Below are 9782 nucleotides of genomic sequence, written 5' to 3'. Positions count from 1 at the left end.
TTGTGGAGGACATTAATACAGAGAATTCTGAATTTAGGGCTGTAGAAGCACATAAATTATCGAATCCTAACAACCACAAGGTAACCTTAAAGTTAATACTTGAGACACCTAAGGAGGCCAAACTTGTGTGTCAAAATGGCTTTAAATGTTTTGGCACCAGATGTACACCTGACCAAATTTCTCTTGAACGCTTTGTCAGTGTGACACAATGTTTTAAGTGTTATGCCTTTGGTTATAACAACAACAAATGCAGTACTCAAGGGCAGATTTGTAGCATTTGCTCTGGCCAACATTCGTATCGAGATTGTAACAACAAAAATACACCCAAATGTGTCCTCTGCAATGGAAAACATCATGCTGTTTCTGCTATCTGTCCTGAAAGAAAAAAGGAAATGCAGAAAATTCTTGAAGCCAAGAAACTGTCCACTTCTAAGAAGACCACTCCCCAGGCACCGCCAACGATGTCCCAAACTTCCTTCCCAGCTCTGCCTGGATCAAGTGGGACTCCTCAGGTCTCTACCAATGGTTCCAATGTTTGGAATTCTGCCCCTCTTGGAGCGCCCCAATCTAACCCTCACTTACAACATACACAAACGCAACAACAAGGTTCAGTCTCATCTCCTATGTCTCAGGTATCCACAGCCGGGGATATGACGAGAGCACAACTAATGTACATGATGGCCAAAGACATAGCAGGTGGTGACATTCAACTCTGCTCTCAGGTTTTAAATGATCTGTTAATGGCTAATGGGATCACTCCCATCACTATCCCAGAAAATGTCAAGGCTATTATGACCCAGCCTTCTCATAACAAGAAGTATGTACCATACTCTACATCTAAAAATAAGCCTAAGTCATCCCTGGCCCAGGGATTGCCCACCTCGCAAACCCAGGTTGCCAACTCCCCTCAACCCGATAAGTCAACAACTGAACATAACAATGCCCCAGAAATTGGTGCCTACTCTCCCGCTATAGAAGCTGATCCTGTTGAACAGGAACTTTCCCAAGGTAACTCACCTTGCCTACCTTATTTTCCCTTGGAGCCTCCACAGTCTCCCATTAACTCTCACGAGCCTCTGCTTCCTGTAACTGGGAATAGCATACCTCAGTTTTCTGATGATGACTCTAACGATTCTAATGAGTCTGTTAATATTACTACCTCTAGTGAAGATGATGGCATGTTTAATACACAAGCACCCACGCAAAAGTTCTCTCCTCCCCTTGACGAGTCCAGCAGGGATAGTGTGGATACAACACGTGACTTTACTTGCAGGCGTTCAGACCGCAGTAGACGAGCGAAGTGCAAGAAATAATGGGGATTACAATTTTCCAACTTAATGTTCAACATTTCTTTAATAACCGTTACTTTCTTGAGGTTGAACTACATAACTATAATCCCGATGTTATACTTTTGAACGAGACAGATGCAAGAGTTGATCAACATATTAAATTACGTGGTTACTCTACTGTGGAGAAATCGAGAGAACCCTTTAGTGGTGTAGCCATCTTAGTTAAATTAGGCTATACATTTAAAAATATTCATGTTGATGAAGATAACATTCTTGCAATAGAAATGACAACGTCTCATGGACAACTAGTGATAGGAACTGGATATTTTCCCCCGAGACAACCATATATAGAGTCAATTCCTCTACATGGGATATTAAGCAGAAATATTCCAACAATTCTAGCGGGAGATTTTAATGCTCATCACCCTGCCCTCTTCAACTGTGGAGCTGGTGTTCCACTGGGTGACTTAAAAGGAAAACAACTCTTTAATATCATGACAGCTAGAAACTTGTCATTTCAAGGCCCATTCTTTAAATCGTACATTGGACCTCATCCAGGGACACCAGATATAGTACTGACAAACAGAGACTGTGACATCTTTCACTGTCGTATATCTCCTGGTGGAAATGTAGGATCTGACCATATCCCTGTTATAATACAACTACAAACTTCTCCATTTAGAATACCTGTAACTCCTAAACCCAATCTTAACACCCTAGGATTTGACCCCTTCAGGGCATATCTGGGTGAGGATGAAATTGTGTCATTGGAAAATCTACCTTCCAATGCAATTGATGATGCAATCAGGTCCCTGTATAATCGAATTATTGAAGCTACTAATGCAACTTGCCAATTAGCTTCCACAAAGATATACCAACAATATAAACCTACTAGGGAAATTAGAGACAATTTAAGAAATTATCAAGCAGAATGTCGAAGGCATCTTCAAACGCGACAACCACCAGCAGCTACACTGCACCGATTAAGGCACGAATTAATTAACATGATTAGTCAACACAAACGGGACATATGGAAATTTCTAGTTCTTCAAGCTAATCAGTATAAACGTGAACCAGCAAAATTTTGGAGTAAGATCCGACAACTTTTAGGGGCAAAGCACAAGGCTCCTAACTACCTAGTTCATACCTTCACTGATGAGGATGATGAAGATGTTGAAATTAAACTTGACGATCCACAGGACCAGGCTAATTTGATGGGTGATGTATGGGAGAAAATTCTCTCCCACAATAACAGTCGTCAATTTAATAATAATCATTATCAGTTGGTCAATGAATGGAGAGATGAGAACTTGGATGATCTACAACCACTACCTTCCATCGATACTTCAACTCTTGAAGATACCCACCCGCTTACTAGACCTGTTATATTACTAGAGATAAGTCAGGTTATTGGAAGAATGAGAAATAGAGCCCCTGGCCTCTCTGAAATAACAATGAAACAAATAAAGTACCTACCTAGAAATTGTAAACAGTCTTTGGTAAATATCTTTAATGTCATCTTGGCCTCAGGACATTTTCCAGTTGTTTTTAAGACTGCTACGATGATCTTTCTTGGTAAGCCCAATAAAGACATCCACCAACCTGGGAACTATCGACCTATATCTTTACTTGAAGTCACTGGAAAAGTTCTTGAGAAAGTCATTTCCAACAGATTGCACTACTATATGGAGTTTAATCACTTTTTTACTGAAAAACAATTTGGCTTTAGAACACATAGAGGTACCAATCATGCAATAAATGTTATTTTCGATACTGTAGCAAGTCTAAAACATCAGGGCAATCTTGCCTTAATTGCCACCAAAGATGTTCATAAAGCTTTTGATAGCTTATGGCATGATGGTCTTATATACAAACTCATTGACCTACCAGACCATAACTGGACTTTTCTCAGATTAATATATAATTTCTTAACTCAACGAAAAATCATTCCCACCTTTCATGGCAAGTCGACAGAGCCTTTTATACCAACAGCTGGTGTCCCACAAGGTTCTTGTCTAAGTCAAATTCTGTTCAACATTTATGTGAATGACCTTCCTCAACCAGAGTTTAATGATACAACTGTGACACAGTTTGCAGATGATGTTATTCATGTCGTCTCATCAACTCCGGTAACAGGAAAATACAAGTATGAGAGAGTCATAGAAAAAATGAATATTGAACTTCGTAGAACATCTAATTGGGAAAAGAAATGGAGAATTACAACTAATCCTGACAAGGTCCTTGTTAGCACGATAGGATGTTTTGCATCAGCAATTGAAGATAAAGGAGGTATCTCCATCAGAGGTACACCTGTAGCCATTAGAAACCCTAACAAGATTTTGGGATATGAAATAGACAGGCTGCTCCACTCAACATCTCATGTAACTAAAAAGATCAACATAGCCAAAGCCGGTCTTAGCAGTCTCTTTCGATTCAATCAAGCCCCTCAACATGTCAAAAAACATCTGAATAAAATGATAATAAGACCAATACTCGAATACCCTTGTGTCCCAATGTCCTTAACAACAAAGACCAACATGCTACGGTTACAAAGAGTCCAGAATAGAGCTCTTCGCTTTATTACCGATACCAGGAGGAGAGACAGAGTTAAAATGGCAGATTTACACATACAACAAGATATTACTGCCATAAATGTACGCCTCGACACCCTAAAAAAGAAACAACTTTATACAATGCAAGAATTATACATGCCAGATAGAGAACATCCTATACAAGTGGTAAATACCACAGATTATACCATCAATACTCCTCCTCACAGGACTCAAAGAATGACTCTCCCACAGAGGGTTCGTCGTTTTATTCATAAAGATGATTACCCTCGACCCATGATATTGAGCAACCTCCCTGATGAAGAAGATTGGGTACCACCAGAACCCTTCTATGTATACTGAGAAAATCATCGCCCCCAATGAGGGAGACATCTTATATAACTTTCTAATGTAAAAATTATGCTATTTACTATGGCTGGACACCACCTATAAGAAGCCATTGTCACGAAATTATAAACTGGCCAGAAAATTATTGCCTTCATTGTCGCATAAATATCCGTTGTGCAATCGCAAAAAAAAATTACTACCAATTCAGAGTCATGTACTTATATACCTATTATATCTATGTGACTCTGATGGGTTAGTATTATACCCCTTAAAGAATATCTTATCATTTCACATACACTTTTTAAATTACACCAAAGTGGTTGGGCCACGTACCTTTTATATCCTACCTCTCTCCCCCCTCCCACCCTTTTCCAATATTTCCATCCTTACCCATCCTTCTTCCTTACCCATCTTACCAAAGCTCTGGTCATAAGAAGAAGAAGAAGAAGGCCGGGTCACCACTACTTGGAAAAGACCCGGGCCGGGAGTACCGGCGAATAAAATTAAAAAAAAAATTGTCGTTGACTATATAAAAAAATCTCAGTTCGTCATCGACACCATGCCCAGCCCTTCTAGGGCAGGGTAGGTGCCTGAGCCCGAGCTTGCAGCTCACAAGCCTGTCATTCCCATTAGCCCCCTTGGGGCGGAGATGGCAGACCAGAGAGGCCTAGCTTGTGGCTAGGTCTGGGGACAGTTGGTCCCAAAGATGAGGGGGTACTTGTGCCTCCTCCCATGGAAGACTTAGGTCTCAGACACTCCCTAAAGAGGGAGCCAAGGCCGGGCCACCACTTGGAAAAGGCCCGGGCCGGGAGAATACCGGCGAATCTTTAATAATAATAAATAATAAACGTGACTGAACTTCAGTTGTTTTAATCTGTATTCAACCTTCAGCATTCCGAAACGTTTCGCCTACACAGTAGGCTTCTTCAGTCGAGTACAGAAATTCCGAAAAGTTTCGCCTACACAGTATCGGAATTTCTGTACTCGACTGAAGAAGCCTACTGTGTAGGCGAAACGTTTCGGAACCTTCAGCATATCCAGTTGTTGTAATTCATCTAGGATGAGTCTCACCCTTTTGTTCTTAGTGATTTGTAGTCTTTATTTCAGAGTAATCTACATGACATTGTGGTGCTCAAAAAAAATATGATCCATATTAAGAGGATGCTCTTGATCCCATCAATTTGATCTACCTTCCCTTCCCTTCGATTACATCTGATTGTCACCCGGACCCCAAGGAGGATGAACGCAATAATAACAACGATCTGAAGAATTAGTTCCCCGTAATATTTTTGGTCTTTTTAGTCGCTTTGCTGACAAAGAAAACGTTGATGTCATGCACTGTGATCAATAGGGCAACTGCGAAATATTCGCCAAGAAGACTCTGTGTCTGTTTCATATACTGAGTCTACATTAATCGGTATTTTATAGATAAATGCATTCTTGATGGGTGGTAAACAGGTTAAATGCAGGCCTAATAATAATAATAATAATAATAATAATAATAATAATAATAATATTTATTTTCGATAACTAGATGGTAAAACTTATACTTTACCGCATATATAAATTCCATCAAACACTTCAACTACTGGGAACTCTTGGAAGCACTTGACTTGTACTCGCAGGAACGCAGGCGAGAAAGATATATCATAATCTACACTTGGAAAATCCTTGAAGGAATGGTCCCGAATCTGCACATAGAAATCACTCCCTACTAAAATAAAAGATTGGGCAAGCGATGCAAAATACCACAATGAAAAGTAGGAGAGCCATTGGTACACTAAGAGAAAGCACCTTAAGTGTCCAGGGCCCAAGACTGTTCAACAGCCTCCCACCATGCATAAGGGGAATTACTAATAGGCTCTTGGCTGCCTTCAAGAGGGATCTGGACAAATACTTAAAGTCGGTGCCAGATTAGACGGATTGCGTGCGGCCAGCAGCAACAGCTTTGTCGATCAGGCCCTGATCCACAGGGAGGCCTGTTTGTGGACCGGGCCTCGTGGGCATTGGTCCCCGGAATACCCTCCAGGTAGACTCCAGGCTTGTGACCTGGTAGACAAAGCTCTCGCTTCACACGGTTAGGGTCAGGGTTTGATTCCCGGCAATGGTGTAAATATTGAGCGTATTTCCTTACACCAGTTGTCCATGTTCACCCATCAGTAAAATGGGTATCTGGGTGCTAGTCGACTGGTGTGAGTCACATCCTGGGTGTTATTCGACTGGTGTGAGTCACATCCTGGGTGTTAGTCGACTTGTGTGAGTCACATCCTGGGTGTTAGTCGACTGGTGTGGGTTACATCCTGGGTGTTAGTCGACTGGTGTGGGTCACATCCTGGGTGTTAGTCGACTGGTGTGAGTCACATCCTGGGTGTTATTCGACTGGTGTGAGTCACATCCTGGGTGTTAGTCGACTTGTGTGAGTCACATCCTGGGTGTTAGTCGACTGGTGTGGGTCACATCCTGGGTGTTAGTCGACTGGTGTGGGTCACATCCTGGGTGTTAGTCGACTGGTGTGGGTCACATCCTGGGTGTTAGTCGACTGGTGTGGGTCACATCCTGGGTGTTAGTCGACTGGTGTGGGTCACATCCTGGGTGTTAGTCGACTGGTGTGAGTCACATCCTAGGTGTTAGTCGACTGGTGTGGGTCACATCCTGGGTGTTAGTCGACTGGTGTGGGTCACATCCTGGGTGTTAGTCGACTGGTGTGGGTCACATCCTGGGTGTTAGTCGACTGGTGTGAGTCACATCCTGGGTGTTAGTCGACTGGTGTGAGTCACATCCTGGGTGTTAGTCGACTGGTGTAAGTCACATCCTGGGTGTTAGTCGACTGGTGTGGGTCACATCCTGGGTGTTAGTCGACTGGTGTGGGTCACATCCTGGGTGTTAGTCGACTGGTGTGGGTCACATCCTGGGACAAAATTGACCTAATGTGCCCGAAATGCTCTGCATAACAAGGTGTTCTCTATACAGTAGTATGTCACTGATGTCAGCTGCTAGGCCTGTATACTTTGTACATGTTCTTGTATTATTATACAGACCTAGCTGACATCATTGACATAATATATAGAAAGCCCCTTATTTTCAGAGCCAAAGTGAGTCCAAGAACCAGCGAATTACCACAAGGATCAGTTCTGGGAATCTGATATACCTCAACGACCTCCTGGGAATGCTAAAATATTCTTGACTAATTTTCAGCGACTATGTCTAACTCATGATAAAGTCTCCAAAGAAGAGAAGACTCAAATAAATACCAAAAGAACATTGACCGGTTACAGGAGTGGTCAAAACAGTGTTTGTTTGGGTTCAGGCTACTTGAATGTAAAGAAATGAATGGAGGAAAAAAAGTTCAAGAAGACACGGCCGAAGAGAATCTAGATGAATCATGCGACCAGAAAGCAAAAGGTAATACAACTGTCACCTGAATTACACATAAAGCAAGTTACACGAGAAAGCAAAAGGTATCACAACTGTCACCTGAATTACATATAAACTAAATAAAAGTTGATGGCATACATTAACCTAGTACACTTAATAATTATGTAACGGAACTTACAGATAACATTCTGAACCCTTGGCACAATATTTATCAGACATGATCTAGAATACACAGCAACGACAGGGCTCCTTTTCCTATTCAAACACATTGAGACTTAAAGATGCGAAATAGAGCTGAAGAACAAAAGCTGCTTAAACAAACGACCTAAACTAAGAGAATAGAGGAAGCAATGGAGCATGATCACAACATGTATACTCGGAGGAATAATGAATTTAAAACAACTAGACCAAACAAGGGATCACTGACGGAATGCAAATGTACTGAAGGTTCGCTAGGACCTAAGGAAGTATTTCTAAGGACAGAAAATTTCCACGGGCTGGAGAGTGCTTTAATAAATGCTAAGTCATTTCATGGCTCAAAAAAGTCAAGAGGCGATTCGAAGAGATCAAATAAAAAAAAAAAAACTGCACAATTAACTAAGTAATAGCAACGCAACTAGGTCAGGGGTTCCCATCCATTTTGTTCCTCTATGTCCCTTAGACATTCTGACAGGTTCCCATGTACCCCTAAAAATTAGGGATCAAAAATTAATACAATTATATTTTGATTTTATATTATTTTATTAGGAAATCTGTGTGAATAGAAATTATATAAGGATTTTATACTATTAATAACATAGATAACTTGAACTCAGTGAATTTGTAAAATATCTTGATCTGATTCCTTGGATATACTAAATTCATCTTCATTATTAATTTCCTCATTATTAATTTCCTCTTCCAGCTTCATAAGATGCTCGGTGATTAATTCGTTGAATACGTCAATGTTAGATTGTGGATTCTGATTTGGAAATTTTATCTCACTACTAAACATAGCCAAGGTGACAGTTTGAATATTTCCTTTCTCAGATCATAACTTATGTTCCCCTTGTGAAGTGCAAATGTTTCCTTGCGAGTGTATGTACCCCAGGCTGGGAAACCCTTAAAGGCTGGGAAACCCTTAAAGGTTGGGAAACCCTTAAAGGCTGGGAAACCCTTAAAGGTTGGGAAACCCTTAACTAAGCGATTACCCATACACACTATACACACACACACACACACACACACACACACACACACACACACACACACACACACACACACACACACACACACACACGAAATCTGTCTGACAACACTGAAGGACAGGAGGGTCAGGGGAGACATGATAACAACATGCAAAATACTGCGTGGAATAGACAAGGTGGACAGAGACAGGATGTTCCAGAGATGGGACACAGGAACAAGGGGTCACAATTGAAAGCTGAAGACTCAGATGAGTCAAAGGGATGTTAGGAAGTATTTCTTCAGTCATAGAGTAGTTAGGAAGTGGAATAGTCTGGCAAGCGATGTAGTGGAGGCAGGAACTATATATAGTTTTAAGACGAGGTATGATAAAGCTCATGGAGCAGGGGAGAGAGGACCTAGTAGCGGTCGGTGAAGAGGCGAGGCCAGGAGCTGAATCTCGAACTCTGCAACCACAATTAGGTGAGTACAATTAGGTGAGTACACACACACACACACACACACACACACACACACACACACACACACACACACACACACACACACACACCTGGCGAGGTGTCAGAGTGGGCACCTGTCACCAGCGGGGTCCCACAGGGGTCAGTCCTAGGACCAGTGCTGTTTCTGGTATTTGTGAACGACATGACGGAAGGAATAAACTCCGAGGTGTCCCTGTTTGCAGATGACGTGAAGTTGATGAGAAGAGTTCATTCGATCGAAGACCAGGCAGAAATACAAAGGGATCTGGACAGGCTGCAGACCTGGTCCAGCAACTGGCTCCTGGAGTTCAATCCCACCAAGTGCAAAGTCATGAGGATTGGGGAAGGGCAAAGAAGACCGCAGACGGAGTACAGTCTAGGGGGCCAGAGACTACAAACATCACTCAAGGAAAAAGATCTTGGGGTGAGTATAACACCAGGCACATCTCCTGAAGCGCACATCAACCAAATAACTGCCGCAGCATATGGGCACCTGGCAAACCTCAGAACAGCATTCCGACATCTTAATAAGGAATCGTTCAGGACCCTGTACACCG

This window comes from Cherax quadricarinatus, chromosome 22, assembly GCF_038502225.1.
Source record: "Cherax quadricarinatus isolate ZL_2023a chromosome 22, ASM3850222v1, whole genome shotgun sequence".
In the NCBI taxonomy this organism is placed as follows: domain Eukaryota; kingdom Metazoa; phylum Arthropoda; class Malacostraca; order Decapoda; family Parastacidae; genus Cherax; species Cherax quadricarinatus.
The sequence above is the reverse complement of the archived record's forward strand: the minus strand, read 5'-3'. Positions refer to the sequence as shown.